Source organism: Ochotona princeps, chromosome 3 (genome assembly GCF_030435755.1).
Source record: "Ochotona princeps isolate mOchPri1 chromosome 3, mOchPri1.hap1, whole genome shotgun sequence".
NCBI classification, from domain to species: Eukaryota; Metazoa; Chordata; class Mammalia; order Lagomorpha; family Ochotonidae; genus Ochotona; species Ochotona princeps.
Genome location: NC_080834.1, coordinates 52,886,794 through 52,907,927, shown reverse-complemented (window position 1 = coordinate 52,907,927; position 21,134 = coordinate 52,886,794). Strand labels below are relative to the sequence as shown.

The following is a 21,134-nucleotide window of genomic DNA, read 5'->3' as shown; positions in this document are numbered from 1 at the left end:
ATGACCTTTTCCCCACTTCTGGTTCAAGCAGTGCCCAAGCTGGGAGGCACCAGGTGTCCTGATTAACTAGGTTGTTGGAGGTGCTGATCTTGCTGGAACCTGATGGTCATTAGGCCTGAGGGCCATCGGAACCTATTTGGGGTGGAACCTGTAGAATGCCACGTCAGTACAGTTATGCCTGTGGGACCAGTGCAATGCTCTGAGCTGGAAGTGAGTTTATTCTCAGCTTGGTGCATGTGCAGCTCACTGCTGTCCTTCCAGTCCCACACTCTTTGCCATACTGCACGAAATTGTGCCTTGATGTATCACTGCTGAGGTACTGGGTCTGTTGACTGTTACGTCTGGGGGCCACCTGGACCTATTTTGGGTAAACCTGAAGGATGGCAAAGTCAGTATTGTTTTCCCTGTGGGATCAGTGCAATGCGCAGAGCCAGAAATGAGTTTGTTACTGGATTAGCATACACAGCTCAATGTGTCCAATGTGCTCAATAAGCCCAATATGGTACTGGTGGTAGTCTGGGCTGTGAAATCCACTCTGCTTCATTACCAGCCTCTTGGAGTCTGGTGCTCTATCTCTGTTCATGGTCAGATCAAACTTGTCACAAGGATGGGCAATTCTTTACCTGTGTTCACCTCCTGAGCTCCAAATGAACTATTTTTCCCACCTCACTGCCGGTGAAACTGGCTGCTAGCAGGGAGAGCTCAGATCACCGTAGGCTGACTGCTGCTGGTGTACATACACCGCAGCACTGCCCTGTTGTCTCCACTGTTTCCCTGTTTCCGTGAGTCTCCAGTTACCCCTCTGCAGTAGCCTGTCCTCTCCTATTTTCTGGAATCTGCTCTTTGCCTCACTCTTGTCAATGATTCTGTCAGTTTAAACCTGTCCGAATCCTATGCCACCATCTTGCCTCCTGATTTTTCCTATAATTTTGCCAAACTAAATTCTAGCATGGCTGCTGATTATTTACGTACTTAGTAACGGATTTTTAAAAATCATTGCAATTCAAAAAGCTTATGTTTTATATTTCCTATTAGATAATCATGACAAAAATGATATCTAATACTTTTCTTTCTTTAGAGCTCTGTTCTGTAATTTATTCTGATATGGGCTCATGACCATTTATAAAAGAAACGGGAAGCTTAATGTAATGAATACACATGTAAGTATTGGCGTGATTGTTCATATTCAAGCTAAAGAATTTTTTCATTCAATATGTTTCATAGTAACTATTATCCTGAATAGGCAATCAGAAACCTTTCTTGACAGCATTCAATTTCCTTTAAAATGTTTACTGTTGACATGAAAAATTAGCGCATAAAAGATTTAGACATGAGGCTAGAAATGCACAGAAAGCTCTATATTCCTGGCATTGATTTTAAAAATTTGAAACGTGTATAGCAAAATCTGTATGAATTTTAGGCAAAAATCCCCCCGTCAAGTTCATTTCCGTAGTGGAGGTGAGAATAACCCATCTTCGAATTTTGCCCATAAGTTTCTGATGCAGGTTAATGGCAGCACTCTACTCCTAAGTTTTAAAAAACAGTTAAGTATTCTTAATCATGAATTCATAATCTCTAGCATCCAATTCTTATGTGATGACTGAGTTAGAAATGATTTTATAACCAGTCTGATTATTATTAAGTATGGAATCTTAATTTGATTCTCCTCAAATGTGTTGTCAATAATATTTATGGTTAAATTAAATTTTTAATAGCAAAAACCCAGTGAGCATAACAAAGCTTATTAATAATTATGCAATTTTGATGGAAAGATGACCTATTATGGAGAATTAGCATGTCTTGGAGAAATATCTCCATTTGTAGTTTTAACACAAGAACTTAATTAATATGGCAATACTAGGTCTTAATCAAGCACCTTTATGTTACTCTGTTGAACTGAGATTGACTGCCATTAATATAATTAAAATAATTCTGAAGCCTGAACTGACATTTACTTTTTAATGACTCAGATTAAATGAAAATGGCCCTCAAAAATGTGCGGTCAGGTTTATATAGTGCAGGAAATTTTACTAATAGAGCACAAATTTTATGATATTTTATAAAAATTTCACAAGCTTTGAAAGTTTTGAAAGAAGTGCTGTTGATGGTGAAATTCCTTTTTCTTTTCCAAGTGACTCTTGGATCCTAGCTAGGTATGTCTGAAAGCCACAGTGAAATGAAACTCAATTTGTGAACTAATTTTGAAAAGTTTATTGTAAGGTATATTGACTAAAAAAAGTCTTCAAATTATCCACTTTCAAATAAATTTTGAGATAAATTGTAAATCAACTAGTGCCTAACTATCCTCCATTTCAATAAAACAGCAACTCGAAGAAGTTTGAATAAATTTGTTTTCCTCACAAGGACAATAGGGACTTGCAGTCTCATGTCCTTAATTTTGAAAGCCACATTTAAAAGAGAAAACTAAAATCATTTTCCCATTATTTAATGGGAAATTGGTCTTCACCTGAATATGAGGGGTTTTTTGAAACGTGTCAGCAAAAATTAAAGCAACTGCTATTTAATTGAAGTTTTGAGATTAATTTTCTTTCATTTGGTTATACTCTTGCAGTATTTCTTGTGTGTTGAAAAGAGAGGTTAGGCCCACTAATGGAGGAATTTTGCCTAATTTAAATGACTAGTTTTTGCCTTTGGTTTGGTTCATAGTAGGAGTTCATGGAAACTTTAGGGACTTAAAAACTAAAATACAGGGAAAATATTCTAATTCTATGCACTATCTTATTTAAAATATTGGATTAGAGACATTGAAAAGGTTAAGTTACAGGTCTGGTTGCCAAAATGTGCAGAAACATAGGAGACTAATTTAGGTAATAGAGAAAAAAACTAGATGTGTAACCAAAAATATATTTTTAAGGAAAAGCATTTGGGATACAATAAGAATAAATATATCTTAAGAAAATTTTAAAATTCTCCATAAAAATCAAGCCCACAGAAGAATTTGATGAAATAGCATGAATGATTTTCTAAGTTCCATTGAAGTTTATTAATAAGGTACAGCAAATAACATGTTTAGATGTAGAAAATAAGAACAACTTCAAGGGGGAAAAGGGACAGTCTTTTCCTCAGCTACTGTAAGTTTCATGGCTGCTAGTTCTATGAAAAAGAACAACAGAAGAGCTTAGAAAAGCTATTGAGCAGTGTTTCTGTGGGAAGACCAAAGATCCAGGAAAAACTGCATTGTTATGCTTTGTTTGAAGTGTGAATGGACAGTATATGACGTAAGGGTAAAACACTGGAGGGCAAGCAGCAGAATATGCCCAGATTCTTTGTGGTCCTCAGGCACAAGGCAGAACACTCATAACATGAGGGTATTAAGATGCTCCTTCTACTGTTTTCTCAATTTCCATGCTGCAATATTTGGAGATAACGTGCCTGAGCTGCTAAAGTTTAATGACAATTATGTAGACTGTGTTTGATTCATATTAAGAAAACGAATAAAATATATCTCTTCTGATGCATAAGCATTTTTTGTTCAGCTAGATTAGGGTCGCAAAATTGTTTTGCTTGAGACTTTAGAAAACTAAAGCTGGAACTCAGTTCTATGCATAATTATGACTCTCCTAGCTCAATGATCCATAGAATTGTGTGTCCTTACTTCAGATTTTAGAAAACCAGAGTTAAGAGTCATCTCTAACTTGATCCAATTTCTGTGCCCACTAATCTAAGTTTCAACCCAGGACACGGATCAGCTTTTTTTTCTATGTGTGATATCCTTTGTTTGAGACAAATGAGGTAGCAAGTATTACATCCCCACAGATTTCTGTGGTAGAGGTCAGGTAGGATCAACAGCAAGGAAGAATCTTCCTGATGCATAAAATATTCATCTTGGTTTCCCATCCACTACATAGTGTATGCATATCACAAAAATATATGTCAGATGTCACTGAGTGATGGAGTGTTAGATATAAACTTGTATGATAACACTATATGTGCATATCATACCTTCATATTTGACTTGGCTCTCCCCAAGGGCAAGTGGTTCATGCCTTTTTTCTTCTTGATTATCAGAATTTATTCAGGTAGGTAGCAGCTTCACAGTTTCTTTTAAGGACATGGTTAATCCTGCCTAGATAAATGAGTCAGTGCTGTGAACAAGGGTGATCACTAAGCCTCGGGCATTGTTATCATGCACTGGAAAACAGCAAGACAATGGTTTGCAGCCATCATTCTCTGTACTCTACCTTCATTGGTCACCTCTTTCTACATAATTTCAAAACCAAGACAAGTCTCAGGAGTCTTTGCATCCATAGACTTGGCACTGTTTCCACGTAACTATCTCTGACACACATTAGGAGTCAGAATAAGAACTTAGTGACTGGCCAACCGCAGAACAAAGAGAAGAAGGGTAAGATTGGGAAGTAATGGGATACCCAGCTTCAGGTATGAGCTGCTAGGTGGAGAGTGCAGGTAGGTTACCTGAATAACCCAGAGGAAGAACAGGACCGTGGGTGCCACTTACGAGCTGGGTTGGAAGATGAATGTGGCCTGTTTGTTAACAGCAGTTGTTTATTAGGCGAGAAGAATTTTATTTTATCATTATCATTTTGATTCAAGGCTCTTCAGAGAAAGATGGGAAGCCGAGTCAAACGAGGAATGAAACTATTGGATCAGTTTGAATTAGTACATTTTAAATTTTAAACATCTATCTGAAAGGCAGCGTGACAAACATACAGTGAGGGGAAGATAGCATGAGTTTCCATCTACTGGCCCACTCTTCAAATGCCTGAAACAGTGCTCCATTTGGCGATACATATACCAAAATGCCTACAACAACCGTGGTGTAAGCTTGGAAAGAAGAGCTCAGTCCAACTCCCCAAAGTGGGTGAGCAACAGAACAACAACCATCACCTAATAATTTCCAGTGTGAACACTCTCAGGAAGCTGCAATCAGAAGCAGATCTGGGGACGTCTATAAGCGATGTTGACATCCCAAAAGGCATTGTAACCAGTGCATTAAACACTCACTCTAGTACATGTGATGTTTCAGTAATGGAATAGTCTTGTAGACCATGCCTGCAGATGGCAGACCTGAATTGGTTCTGCTCTGTGGACTGCTTGAAGAAAGACATGGGTCATAGTTGCATGATTTCTAGGGTTGAGGTCTTTTTCAGTATCTCTCCACTTTTTCTAACAAAGCATGTGACATATTGCTTTCTGTTATGGAATCATTGATGGCTAGAGATGACAATTAATGGGGGAAGCCAAGAACTGATTGTACTGCACTTATTGCTATATTATTACTTTTTGTGGATTCAACTTGCCCCTTCCCCTTGGTCAAGACATATTCAAGTTCTAGTCTGCAGTACTGGATAATGTGCGTTTATTAGGGAATAATAGATTTTGCACATGTAATCAAGTTATAATGTGACCTCACTGGATTAGCATGAGCCATAAAACAAAAAAAACCTGCATTGTGGGAAAAGAAAATAAGATGATGCAGTTCAAAGGATAAAAACAAGCAGATACATAGTATGAGCAAGTCTTGAGATTTAATATACAACACACAAATTATAGTCAACAAATTGCATTGCAGATTATTGTTGAATAAGCAGGTTTGTCCTACTTGTGTGTAATAGGATGATATGACAAACTTATTTGTTTGTCTCAGTTTTATAACCATTTTACTATTTATATATAGTATGTATATTTCATAACATCATGTCTTAAACCTCAAATATACATAGCCAATTTACCTTTTAAAAAAAGTAGAAAATGTATTGCCACCAATTCTTTAAGCATGGAGATATAGATTTCCAAATTCAGGTGTTATCTTGAAGATTTTGTTCATATTCTTTAGAACACAAGTTGTGACTTGCTTCTGAAGAAAGAACTATCTTTATATAGTGGATCTGGAATGAAGACAGAACACACACATGGGGTAGGATTTCACATGACAAGAGAGGTAGAGATTTGTGTAATATGTCTATGGGCCAAGAAATGGTAAGGATTGTCACCAACCACCAGGCTATGGGATGAGGTGAGAAAGAAGGGACAATGAAGTGGCAGAATGACTCTATAGATGTCTTGATTACAGTCTTGGTTCCAATCCCTGGAACTCAGAGACAACTGATTATATTGTTTTAAACATCCCAGTTGGGATTTTGTGTGGCAGCCTCAGGAAACTACGAAACTATTGTTTTCATCCCTGACCTTAACCCCAGAAATAGATTTCTTATGATTCTGCCTTCAGGCACTAAGCCAAGGATTTTCAAATAGCTTAGCAATTTTTTTTTTTTTGCACTCAGTCATAAACCTCAAATTCAAACTATGACTCTTCAGGATTTTTTTTTACAACTTTTATTGTTATTATTTCCCATAATATGGTGTGTAGGGATTCTTCACTTCCCCTGCCCCCACCCTCCCCCTTCTCTCCCCTTCCAGCATTTCCCCCATATTATTACAATGCTATGGTCCATCAGTAACAGTGACATGCCCAATATTGTGTTATTTAAGTGTATCATGGCATTTCAGGTATAGACAACAGCAGACAGTCTAGTATAAAGTTGTCAAGGTATTTTTAAGTTTCTTTGGAGTCCTTCTTTCATTGCAGAGATGCATACTTTAATGTATCTTCACTGACTGGTATGCTAGTCTACTTCAGATCTTGCTGCTTCCATAGCATGCAAATGTTTTGTCTTTTACAAATGACCCTTACAAACAATATCTGATTGAAAACTGTGGTTAACTCTATGCTGAAAATGTATTTTATGACTAAAATTTCCTCGTTACTTGCTTTTAGATTTATTTATAACTTTGAGGTAGAGTTTGGGACGTAAAGAAGATATCATCCATCTACTATTTCAATGCTCAAGACTACCATGGCCAGGGCTGAACTGAACTGAAACTCAGAATTTCATTCAGGTCTCTCACACGGTTGACGGGCCCCAAGCACTTGGGTCATCTTATGCTCCCTTCCCAGGCATATAGTTATTTTCCATAGTGTGTGAGAGTCTTACCCAAATCTCCATCAAGTGAAGACAAATCATGCTGATGCTCAGTATGATTTTTTGCCCAATTTCTCAGTTATGAAATTATCTGTTGAAGTAGACTACTCTCTCCCTTTGTGTCTAGTGTAAAGATTCATTTTTTCCAAGTGAATTGCCCTTTTAATTCTCTTCACTAATTTTTCTGCTATGATCCACTTATTATTCCTAGTTTATCATAATTAGATTCTAAGCACCTTTGTTTATGCTCGAGGAAATTGTACTTTTCTTTTTTTGTATGTCCCGCCAATATGAACTACAAGTCTGGCACAGGGGTAGAGTTCATGTCTAATCCTATATAACAGATTCTCAGGCCATACCAGCAAGAATGCAGCACACAAAAATCACTTCATTCTTTTGATTCATTATTGCTGTAGAAATGAGGTGCTCTTTCTGTAACGAGCCTGTGGAATGTACTTTGTTTAGTCATTCTAAGGATGGGCTCAATTTGCTACTAAAGCCAACAGCTGGAGGCTAGAACATCCGCTGAAAAAATCATGCTGAGGAGCTACTAGTGGAAAATTTTGATGACATTCATGGCTTATGTGTCTTTCTGTTGTGCTTTTTAATTTGTTTATTTATATATTAACTTAAAAAGCAGGGTTAAAGAGAAAGAGAGAGGTATGAACAGACCTTCCATATATAGATTCACTCCTCAAATGATGGCAAGGAAGAGTTTGGGCCAGTCATGAGCCAGGGGCCAGCAGCGTCATCTGGATCTCCCATGGAGTGTCAGGGACCCAGTTATTTGGATCATTGGCTGCTGCTTCCCCAGGAATATCAGCAAGGGGCTGCATCAGAAGTGGAATAGTCATGATTCCAGTGGGTACACAAATGCAAAGCTGATGTAGGCAGTAAGCAACTTAAACCATTATATTAGTATGCTGGGTCTCACTTGGTGTATCCTTCATACTGAAACTGAAGAAGAGAATTGACTTCTGCAAAAATCAAACCCAGTGCCTGCACATAAAACATTAATATTTCAATTTTTTTCAGGACTGTTGGTAACAAAGCACTTTATTTGCTACAGTTTGAAAGTTTTTACTCTGACGTTTTTCTAAGAGAGTTGGTGCGGCAATCCAACTGCAGGTAACCAAAAGTTGCAGCAATCAGGATTTGATCCATTGGATTATGAAGTTAAGGGACCATAGGCTGATAATATGATATTCCAGATGTACTCCAATTTGTGCTGGCTGCTCCACTGCTCATTCAGCTCCATGACAATGTTCTGGGAAAGAGGCAGAGGATGGTTCGTGTACTTGGGTCCTTGATATACACATGGGAGACCCAGATGAAGCTTATGGCTCCTGTCTGTTCCAGATATGACCATTGCATTGCAACAGCATGACAAGTGAATCAATGAGTGGAAGATCTCTCTCTGTTTTCTCTGTCTCTTTCTCTCTCTGTGTGTGTCCCTATCTAATTCTGACTTTCAAATAAATAAGTGAATAGCGAAGAAAAAGAAGGTTAAATTAAGGGTAACACGTTTGGAATCAATGCACGCTTCCCAATATTTACTCATTCTTTTCCCCTTTTCACCTGCACTTTTGTCATCTCCACTGCCGCCGTTCTGTAAGCTTCACCCATTTGTTCATTGCATGTTCATTGCATGTTCATTGCATGGCTGCTCAGTTTATATCCTGTTGTTAGAAACGTTACCACACTGAATAAATGAATGTACAAGAAAATAAACCATCACATTTAGTTTGAAGAAGATTAGTTACTCATAATATAACACTCATATCTGGGCAGTAAAATGATAACAAATACTTGGGACATGAATCAAAAACTCTTGGAAATCAATGAAAATCCCATTGTAATAGAGATAAGCAGACAAACCTAACAGAGGCTTTAAAGCACAAGTTTTGAATTCTGCTTCAGTGTCAAAGATAACTGCTGATAACTATTTGCATAAATAACCTCAGTTATTTATGATTTATTATATGATGTTTTTCTGTCAAAAATTCAAATTTTGATCTGGGTTCAATGATTACAATTTTACATGTGCAATTTTTCCCAAGTTTACATTAGGCTTAATTTCTACAGGTGCAAAATAAGATGTAATTGTTCATTCTTATTACAAAGTAAAACAGAACTTGAGATCATGAAAATGTAGATACTTGGAAGAGCATAAAAACCATAAATCTCATCATTTAAGAGATCAGGAATTTCTCAGGAAGGTGGTGTTAGAGAAAATCAACTCAAGTGTGATAGACATTTCTCTTAAACAAATTAAGTGGTTACGTCTGTATTTAAAATGAAAATACAAGCATAAGTGAGTTAACTGAATTTCCGTTGGAATTGCCATAGTGCATTTACCAAGTATGTTAGTAAGATGATGTCATTATCCTGTGTTGGGAAACATTCTTCCTCTAGACTTTGTTAAAAATGATATTTTCAAATATTATCATCTTAGCATTTTTATTATATGTAAGTGTGTACTCTTTCAAGAAGATATAATTAATACTATATTATGCAATGGTGATATCATGGGTAGCATTGCTAGATTTGTGAAATTAACAGCAGATAACAAATATTGCTTAAAAATTGTCCTCATAGGAGAGTGACTGCATCTTCAGCTAAAGATAGATAAGGGTATTTATGTAAGATGCTGTTTCTGGCATCAGTCTGAAATGAAAACTTTCTATTTTCCTCTCTCAATTAGCATGAATAATACTTTGCTTTTAATTGATCATTGTCATAACTTATCATCAAATCATCAAATTGAGCTCCTGTGAAAGGCACGGCACAAAGTCAAATAATGAAGATGAGTCCCGACATTTTTCTATTCTGTGAAATAATTATAGAGGAGGGATCTATCTGGAGATCTCTGCTTTCCCTCTGCTTTTGTTTTTGAGAAGGAGGGTCTCAGTGAACTTCCATTTAGAAGCTGTATTACAGAAAAGATCTGGGAGCAGACAGACTACATGGCATTGTCCAAGGTCGCCTTCTAAATGCAGTTATAAATATTTAAGATAATAGAGGATCTTGTGGGGAGATTTGTTATTAAGCAACTTCTACGATTTCTCCTAAAGCAAGTTTAATTTCATAGAACCCAGACCACCCTACCCACATGTAGCTATTGAATCAATTATTATTTTCATATATATTCACTAATTTATATGCTGCTCAAATATTATTTCAAAATTTCCCCTATGTTTAAAGTTTTGTTTTTTGTTTTCAAATTTCACAATTGGTGGTTTTATCTTAAAAACAAAAACAAAAGCAAAAAATGATAACCTTAGGGGGAAAAAAGTGGATTTTTAAATACAACAAATATGAAGGATTTCATTTGCTTGTGACAAAACAGCATAAATATCAGTAGATTTCATATGCACCACATATTCTCCCCAGAAATATTGTGGTTTATATTTTCTTGTTTGATTGTTCTTTTGGAACTCCAGCCAAATATGGTCTCAAATTTCTACTATTGCCTCCATATATTTACATTTTGTTGCATCATTTTGGATCTTCATTTCTTGTGTTTGTTTTGGTTTTGTGTCTGCATTAGTCAGGGTTTCCCAGGGAGGAAAAAGAATCATAGGAGTTGTAGATGCATAATCCACAGTATGTGAATATGGATATATTCAGACAATGATAATGTAAGGATTTGGCTCTTGCAGCGGTAGAAAACTACTGGAAAATCCAACATCTTTTAGGTAGATTGGCAGGCAGTATTTTCAAGGAAGAGTGGCAGTTTCAGTCCGGTGGTGAAATTCTGCTGGCATCATGCATTCTAAGCGGAGGACAATCTTTGCTCTACTAAGCCCCTCATCTGACTGACACCCAACTTCATTATGGGAGGCAATCTGCACTTCCCAGTTTCCGCTGATACTAAAACCTACTCCATCCAAAGCTAAGCCTCACAGTAATACCCTGACTGGTACCCAACCAAGCCGACTGACACCAGAGCTCTGCAAATTTAATACAAGAAATTTGCCATCTACCAAAAGACAATTGTCCTAATGTTGCCATCTGCGCTTGCTTACAGCATCTCTTTTTAAAAGTATAAATAGTGCCTATTTCAATGCAGCAAAACTATGTGAGAATGTGATTTTTGGGAAACTGAAATTTTCATCCAGCTGTCTTCACATAATCCATCTTACTTGCTTGATTCGTCACCTGTGAAAATGAGTATCAATCTTGTCACTGAATTACATTTCATAGATTTGTCCTGATTTGGGATATACAGATGGATAAACTGATCTTCTAACACTTGTAATGGTTAAAAAGTCTTTTCCAAGTTACCTTGTCTGTATTTATTCTGGGGAGCTGGATAGCAAGTAGAGCAGCTGAGCAATTTGAACCACCTGCAACAGTATGGGATGCTGGGCCCAGTGCGATAGCTTAGCGGTTAAAGTCTTCGCCTTGAATGCACCAGGATCCCATATGGGCACTGGTTCTAATCCTGGCGGCCCTGCTTCCCATCCAGCTCCCTGCTTGTAGCCTGGGAAAACAGTCAAGGACCGCCAAAAGCTTTGGGACCTTGCACCCGCATGAGAGACCTGAGGAAGTTCCTGGCTCCTGGCTTCTGATTGGCTCAGCTCCAGCCACTGCAGCTGCTAGGGGAGTGAATCATCAAATAAAAGATCTTTTCTCTCTCCGCCTCTCTGTATATCTGATTTTGCACTAAAAATAAATAAATCTTTTTTAAAAAAAGTATGAGGTGCTGGCACTGCAAGCAGAGACCTAACAGTCTGAGAACTTGGTATTGTTTAAAACTTGCATTTATTATGGTGCCTAACATTTTCAGGAATATTTTTTCCTTCATTTAGATAAAGTACATTTGTCAGAAAAAATATCTGGAATCCTCTCTAGACGATTAAACACTTAGTAATAATTACGTATATTAGTCTTTAACAGCACAAAATATAGTTTTAACAAAAATTAGAGTCTATCGTTGTTAGTGAATTAAGACTTCAACAGTGATTGAGATCTGTCAGAGAAACACTTTTGTTTAAAATGAAGTAAACAAAAGACAGTTGTTTTGTGTTTTATTCAAATTCCAATCTGATAGTTCAGTTTTACCTTTTTTCTGAAGGCAAATGATTGACTTTCAGGGCAGGTTAACTATGTGAATTCCATAGATTTTTGCTTAAAAGTAGTTCTTGAGAATTCAAGACATGCTTTACATTGCTTCAATGTTTAATTTTGCAAAAGGACACCTTCATATCTTACATCAAGGCGACTCTTCTGCTGAGAAATTGAGAATGATATAAACATCGGATATATTTTTTAAAAGCAATGTTCGGATACAGCGTAGGGCCAGAATGACGGACTTACAACTGTTTATGAAGGACTATTCTATTGTAATGATATACAGGAAATCAGTGGGGGAGAAGGAAGTGGGAATTTGGAGAAGGGAAAAAAGAAATCCCAGAGCCTATGGAACTGTATCATAAAATAACAAAATAATACATTTTAAAAGAAAAGAAAAGCTAACATAAACTCATCATCGTGAGTAGAATTTTAGTGCCACCAGTGTCAGGGATCATATGTGGAGAGAACAAACATAGACTTTTGATTGGTTACTAAATAGGGAATAGTTGTCGATGAGAATATGTTCAATTCTTTGTCTCAGTGATATTGAGGAGGAACAGATGTATAGTAGAAAAAATATGTATGTGAAATATCTTCATAATTAAGAATGTGTTATTTTATATACCTTCAACTAAAGACATGATATAGTCACAAGTTGCAATAGCGTTTCCATAGTCCATGAGTAAATACAGAATGCTTGAGCATGTATTCATGTAAAGTATCTACATGCATACTCCTATCTATGCATTCAAAATACATATCTATCATACTCTTCTCCAGTGAGCAATAATTTGTTTTGCTCTCCTCATTACTCTTCCTTACCATTCAGTTTTTCAACCACAATATTACATTGACAGAAAATAATCAGTGATTTTACTCCAGAGTGTGTTCAAAAGTTTTAACACAGCTCTGTCATTAACAGTAATATTCTCAATATAAACATATTTCCAGGGGAACTAATGGTGAGGGTTAATGGCCCAAGACAAAGCCAGCCAGTCACGAATCTCTAAGAAATGCCGTCATGCTTTGATCATTATAGCTTCATTACAACATAAAAAATAATCAGCAGCAGTTACAGTTGAAATTATGGGAACAGTTTGACTTGAAATGAATCCTTCCAGGCTTGGAACTGTTGAAAATTTCTCCATTTCCCACAAATTTAGTATCAGTGATCTGGAAGCCAAAATAACTAAAACAAATCCTAGACAAGCTCACAGTTTTAATTAGTGGCCAATATTTTAATTGACACCAGAGATGTGGTCGACTAATCACAAAATATTGAGTGAGCCTGCACAAATAGAACACTGATCAGTGCAGTGTTAAATTGGAAATTCTTCTTCATTATTATTTCTGAATTTTATTTATATTGTTTTTTTCATAATACATTTTTCTAGGTATAGGGATTCTCTCTTCACCTCCTTTTTCCTCTTCCTTCTCATACCCTACTATCTTCTGCCATATAATATATACAATAAACAATAGTATAGTCCTTTAGCAACAGTCATAGATGAAGTTGGAAATTCTAAAGTAGGTATTTACTGGTGTTCAGAACAAAAACAGAAATCAATGATTCTGCAATAATATCATACTCTGACAAATGTCAGTTAAATCAGAAATTTTATGAAAGATAATAATCTTCAAAATATTGAACTAAATTCTATTTGTTATACATTTTTTTTCCAAAAAAGAAGGGCCAGAATAAAATATATTTTTGCTTGCATATCAATAAATTTTCTGCACTTATACATTATATAAAACTTATTTGGAAAAAATATTTTTAAAAATGGACAAGGAGAGAAAGAGATACAGAGATCCTCTATCCACTGATTACCTCCTCAAATGGCAACAATAGCCAGGACTGGATCAGGAAGGTGCCAGGACCCAAGAAGTCCATGGAAACTTCCCATGCAGATGGCCAGGGCTCAGGTTACAAGAGCCACTTTATTCACTACACATTCTGTCACATGAGCAGAAACAGGCATGCTTGGATGGGAAACAACATTCTAATATGAGATGCTAGCCCTGCAACAACATTTTCAGCCACTGTGCCACAACATACATGGTCCCCAAATTATAAACATTTCTGTAGTGACAAATATGTCATTAAGTTTAAAAATGCCTGGGAAAATTCTTGAAATTGAACTTGCATATTTAATAAGGGATAAGAATATGAGTAGCATTTTTAAGATGGATATATTATATTATTCTACATATTTTTCATGAGCAAAGTCCTTTTACAGAAGATCAACAGACTTGCCCCCTATGTTTTCTTTCTGGATTGAAGATTAGTGTTTGCCATAATTAATCTTCCTCATACTATCTTAAATTACTTAAGTCTTTCTTTTCTTCCTTTGCCTTTTTTCGCTTTCTTACCTGTTCATTGATACAAAAGGGACATAAAATTGCATGTATTTAAGGCATACAACCTGATGATTTTGCTTATGCATGTTGTAAAATTATCATTAAAAATAACCTAATTAGTATATCCATCACGTCTCACACTTCACAATTGTGCATGCATGTACGTGATGTGAACACTTAAGTTCTGATTTCTTCACAAAATTGATGAATATGACACTGGATAGACAATCCAGGATTTATAATCTTTCCACTTAAGACTTCAATTTTTTGGGCCCAGCGCGTAGCTCAGCAGCTGAAGTCCTTGCCTTGTATGTGCCAGGATCCCATATGGGCACCTGCCGGTTCTAATCCTAGCACCCCTGCTTCCCATCCAGCTCTCTGCTTGTGGCATGGGAAAGCAGTCTCAAGGCACCCCAAAACCTTGGGATTGGATCCTGCACCGGCATGGGGGACCTGGAAGAGCCTCAGAAGCCTGGCTTCGGATCGGATCTGCTCCAGCCTTTGCAACTGTTTGGGGAGTGAATCAAGGGACAGAAGATCCTTTTTGTTTTTCCTCCCTTCTGTATATCTGACTTAGCCATAAAAAAAAATAAATCTTTAAGAAAAAAAATAGTTCAATTTTTCAGTGTTATAAAATCAGTGTGCATTAAGTGGCAACTGGTTTGTTGTTCTTTTCCATGCTGGGGTAAATGTTGCGAGAGACTTTCCTAATGATGCGCAGAGGTTGTGCTGGGCAGTTCCCAGTAAGCTGTACACAGCAGTCTCCCTTATCCATAGAGGATGCCCTCCAATATCCTTAGCAGTTGATGCCTGAAACCAGATGTCACTGAATCTGACAATACCTGTTTTCTCACATAGATTTTTTCATATACACAGACATACATGCACACATAAGCATACACACATTAGTTCCTTGCTCATTTTAAGTGGGCGGTTATATTATGGCGATCACTTTCATTTTTGAGAAGTGACAGAAAAATTATTGCTTTTTCTTTTTCAAATTTTAAGATTTTTTTTCCTTGGAAAGTCAGATGTACAGAGAGGAGGAGAGCCAGAAAGAAAGAAAGATCTTCTGCCCCAAGTAGCCAGAGCTGTGCCAATCCAAAGCCAGAAGCCGGGAGCCGGCAGCTTCTTCTGGGTCTCCCACATGGATGCACGGTCCCAGGGCTTTGGGTTGTCCTTGGCTGCTTTCCCAGGCCACAAGTAGGGAGCTGAATGGGAAGTAGGGCTGCCAGGATTAGAACCAGCATCCATATGGGATTCTGGTATATGCAAAGCGAGGACTTAAGCCACTAGGCTACTGTGCCAGGTCCATGGGCAACATTTCTGTTCACAGCTGCTCCACTTCCCATCCCGCTCCCTGTTGTGGCCTGGGAAAGCAGTCAATGATGCCCAGGGCCTTTGGGTCGCTGCAGCCATGTGGGAGACCCGGAGGAGCCTCCTGGATCTTGGCTTCGGATTGGCTCAGCTTTGGCCATTGCAGCCATTTGGGGAGTCGGCCAGGGGATGGTAGATCTCTGTCTTTCTCTGTAAATCTACCTTTCAAGTAAACATAAATATTTTTTAAAAGAACCTGTTATATAACAATCAGTGTTACTTCCATTGAGGCTATGATAATGATCGTGACAAATAGGGTCCTAGTTTTCAACAGTGGAACAGACATTAGGCAAATAATTATAATAAGGCAAGTAGACCTGTTCTAGACTCAGCACTCAGTGGTGCATGTTACAAAGTGGTCTAAGAGGATAAAGCAAAGAGATGTATGAATGAGAAGGGGGCTCAGGATCTCTGCCAATCAATCCTCTAAGAGTTCTAGATTTATACCAGGTGGATGCCTCACCGCATTCACCCCCCAGTTTGTTTGCCTCCCTGATAGAAGTGACTGCTCATGACACAGCTTTCAGCTGCCCCTCAATGATTCCTCTACTCTGTGTAAACTCTCCGCAGGTACCTACTGGAGTTTGCCAACTGTCTCCTGACAAAACCATGATTGACCGAAGTCCATATTGACAAAGTTTACAGAAGCTGGCAGTTTGTTTCCTTATTGGAAACAATTTTTATTTCAAGTTAGGTTATCCAGATTTTAGCGCCAGCAAGAAACAATTATTGATCCCAAGGAAGCAGGGATGGAAAACATGTTACCATAACCTAGTTGCAAACAGCTTTGTCTTATAAAGCCCCAGCCTCCTCGTTCCCTCTCTGCTGCCCTCTGTTCACTTCCCTCAAGTCTTCCTTTGACTATAGGCAACCTGAAGGCAGACTTGCCCAATGACTGAGGTGGTGAGGTCAACACAGCTCAACCTTCTGGGCTACAGGTCAGAGCCAAGAAAAAGAAATAATTGATTTAGGAAGTTGAGTGGAAAACAACTAGCTGGTCACACCTAGCTGGTTGAAACTGCCAAAACATTTTTTTTTAAAGATTTATTTTATTTTCATTACAAAGTCAGATATACTGCGAGGAGGAGAGATAGAGAGGAAGTAGAGCTGCCGGGATTAGAACCAGCGGCCATATGGGATCAAGGCAAGGACCTTAGCCACCAGGCCACACCGCCGAGCCCGCCAAAACATTTTTTTAAAACAGTGAATATCTTTTAAACTTTATTACAAAATACACATACTATTTTGGTCATTTCTTTGGTTTTGTTTAGAGATGGGGCAGATTGATCCAACACACCATTTTATGAATAGAAAATATTCATTAGTCTTCACTAGTGGAATCTGCCAGTGGTCATCATGGGACAGCTGGCTGAACAGATTACTCAAGGACATTAGCATCATCCATTGTGAAGAAGCATGGATTGTCTCTGAGGTTCTAGAATTCCACTCACAGGTGTGGGACTCTGGTCAGTTTCTTCACAGCTCTTGGGTGCCCTACACTAGGGTCCCCTCTCTCCTTAAATCCAGATGGACAAGTTTATTTTATTGATGGATCTTTATCTGCTTGGATCTGCCAGAGGTGAGTCTTCTACTCTCCAGGCTGTGTGTGGAAATGTAAGGGAACCTTCTTGAAGGTGTTTTTGTTCTTGAAAAAGAAAGACCAACCTCTTAGTTACTGACACCAATCTGCCCCAGAATCGAGAGTAACAAATCCAGCCCAACTCTGAGAGCTTCCAAACCAGTTGATTTCTCCTAGTTATGGTTTTACGGTCAGAAGTGACCACTGACCCGGCATAACTCTGCCTCTGCTTCTTCAGCCAAGCCACATTTGCACCTGATGCTCTGTGTGAGATGGGAGGTTGGACCTACAGGTTCAGTATAAGTGCAGTAAAGGTTTAACCCTCCTACTGAATATAGATGCTGTGTTGGCAGTGTGATGAAGAAATATAGGAGATGAGGATGTCATACATCCAGAAATGCATCTCAGAAGAGTGGGGATTGGGGGAACCAGCGTTGTGGCATAGCAAGCCACCATCGGTGACAGTAGCATCTCATATGGGTACCAGTTTGAGTTCTAGCTACTCCATTTCTTTTTTTTTTTTTTAAGGTTCTATTATTATTAGAAAGCTGGATATACACAGAGGGGGAGAGACAGAGGAAGATCTTCCGTCCGATGATTCGCTCCCCAAGTGAGCCGCAACGGGCCGATGCGCGCCGATCCGAAGCCGGGAACCTGGAACCTCTTCCAGGTCTCCCACGCGGGTGCAGTGTCCCAATGCTTTGGGCCTTCCTCAACTGCTTTCCCAGGCCACAAGCATGGAGCTGGATGGGAATTGGAGCTACCGGGATTAGAACCGGCGCCCATATGGGATCCCAGGGCTTTCAAGGCGAGGACTTTAGCCGCTAGTCCATGCCACCGGGCCCGCTACTCCATTTCTGATTCAGCTCTCTGCTAATATGTCTAGAAAAGTATCAGAGGACAGCCCAAGTGCTTGAGTCTCTGGGGAAACTAGGAAGAAGTTCCAGGCTCCTTGCTTTGGACCAGCCCAGTTCCAGCTGTTGCTACCACTTGAGTTAGTGAACAAACAATGGAAGATTTCTCTGTGTGTGTTTGTCTGCCTCTCTCTCTCTCTCTCTCTCTCTCTCTCTCTCTCTCTCTCTGTGTGTGTGTACCTTTCTTTCAAACAAATAGATAAATTTTAAAAAGGAAACACGCACTGCAGGGTCTAGGTCACAGACTTGATAAACCTCACTGTGGCTGTATTCTACTCATCCAATTGTCTGCATCTCCTCTTTCAGAATCCCCGAATAAACTGAGCTGTTTTTCCTCCTGAGTCCTACAGGAAAAGAGAGGTCATGAGCTCTGAGCTACAGTGTAAGCTCAGAGAATTCACTGCTTTGTTGCACTTTCAAAAGTTGACCCGGAAACAGATACTTTCCACTAGATGGCAGTATGTCAGTCGCGTGTGCAGCAAATTCACAGGCTTTCAATCTTCTGGTATAAAAGAAACGACTCTGTTAAAATTTTAACTACTGAATAATCAGTCAAGCAGATATTTATCAGTATCTAGAGGGGTTGTGTTGTGTTACAAAGGGTAAAGCTCCCACCTACGATACCAGCATCTGATGTCATCTCCAGTTTGAATTCCAGCTGCTCCATCACCAATCCAGCTCCCTGCTGATGGGCCTTGGAAAGCAGTGGAAGATGGCCTAAGAACTTGGGCCTTGGGCACCCTTGTGCCAATAATTTTTTGACCTTGATAATTAACTCATAGTAAGTCCACTTTCCCCAAACCATATGAACTGGGGATTAAATGTGAGGAAGCACTTGACCTTACCAAATGAAGGTGACTTAATTACCCTATCTTTTTTTTAAAAGATTTATTTATTTCTATTTGAAAGGTAGATTGTAGAGAGAGAAAGGGAAACAGAGAGGGAAGGTCTTACATCCTCCAGGTCTACACCCCAAATGGCTAAATAAGCTGATCTGAAGCTCAAGCTAGGAGTTTCTTCCTGACCTCCCTCAGGAGTCACATGATACGTTGTCATGATACAACGTCCCAAGGATATGAGCCATTCTCTGCTGCTTCCCTATGCCATGAGCATAGGGAATTGGAGCAATGAGGATACTAACCAGCACCCATATGGGATGACATCGCCACAGGATGGAGTATTAGCCTGCTGCACCATAGCACCAGACCTATCCCTCTAATAATTTTTGTGGATCCACTAGGCATTTGTCATCTTCCAAAGTTTATCCTGTCCAAAGCTGAAAATCTACCCCCCTCGATTTAGGCTAAAATTACTTAGCCATTGTGAACTTCTTGCTTCCTCTTTCCCATTTCTTGTCTTTCACTCACTGCAACATTGGAGAGAGGACTCTTGGGGGATTTCTGGTATCCTGAGTTGACAGTGCATTGCTTTCCTGGTGCTGGTAGGGAGGCAAGCTGATTTTCCTTCAGGTGCTTTTGGCTCAAGGTTGGATGTTCCAACTGTGAAGTTCTTAATATTGTGTATCTGAAATACTGCCTTTGAATCCCAGAGGTGGTCTCTGTTTTCATAAATATCTGTCTTCATGGTCTTTTTGAGCACTTGGTTGACTTCCTCTGGCATCTATACTTCAGTAACTGATCTAGAACCATGGGAAACCTAGGAGTGTGGCACTAGCCTCTACCCCTAGGAAGGCAGGCTTTCATCTTCTCATCTTTCCCTCCAGGCTCTATGGATCAAGCTGCAACTCACCAGCTTACGGGTGACTATTTTTCCCTCGGAAACCCTTCCGACAGCGAGACTTTGAGACATCAGGTGAGAGTGCTTTAATGGAGCACGGTTCCAGTGAGCCCGGCACATGCGAGCACAGCTCTGGGGAACATGCCGAGAGTGAACACACCGGTGAGCGCACTGCAGGCGAACGGGCTGATGCTTCAGGTGACCAGGCTGCTGCTTCGGGTGACCAGGCCTTGGGTGACCAGCCCCCTCCTGACAAGCCTTTGACTGAACCACCCTCAGCTGTACCAGTTTCAAGTACATCCCCAGGGCCGGTATTAAATTGCAACACCTGTGCTTATATGAATGCTCAAGGAAAATGCCTTCGTTGAGAGGGAGTTTGCACCACTCAGAATTCCCAGCAGTGTATGTTAAAGAAGATCTTTGAAGGAGGAAAACTCCAGTTCATGGTTCAGGGATGTGAGAACATGTGTCCATCTATGAACTTCTTCTCCCATGGAACCAGAATGCAAATTTTATGGTGCTGGAATCAATCTTTCTGCAACAAAATCTAGAAGGTTGTGTTCTTGTTTCTTGCTGACTGGGGCAGCAAAAGGCCTCCCATTGCCATGCTCAGCTCCTCCCTATTTAGTTTCTTACCCCAGTCAACAGTTAATCACACCTCTGAGCATCACACAGGATGATTCTAAATACCTTTACTGTCCTGTCTTCTTTGCTTCCCCTCTCAAAATTCTGGATTTACTTTTTAAATAAAATCTGCATGAGTAAAAAAAAATTTGATAGATGGGAGAATTATTCTTAATATAAATCTTAGACACCTCGCAATGATTTTTTTTCTTTTGTTATGTAAGAACCATGCCTTCAGTTTAAAATAAGAACTTTCGGCTTTTCCTGATTACTCCTGAATCGCCAGCATGCGTATTCCTGCACTTTGCAGCCAATACTAAATAAGGGCTACTCAATAACAAATCACAAAGCATTGCAATAGTCGATCTATTCACTGAGACAATATTTAGTGGCTGACATGCAGGTTGTGTACTAAGTGTGGCTACGCTGAACAAAGTAATAATTCACATCCGAGGCAGGAAGCATGGAATTTTATTGTGCTTCTCAGAATAGAATGTA

At 39.0% G+C, this 21,134-nt stretch overlaps 1 pseudogene; it reads left to right on the top strand.

The window, feature by feature from the left end:
• Window positions 1–17,309: 17,309 nt before the first annotated feature.
• Window positions 17,310–20,700, top strand: LOC101536260 (acrosomal protein SP-10-like; annotated as a pseudogene).
• The last annotated feature ends 434 nt before the right edge of the window (window positions 20,701–21,134 follow it).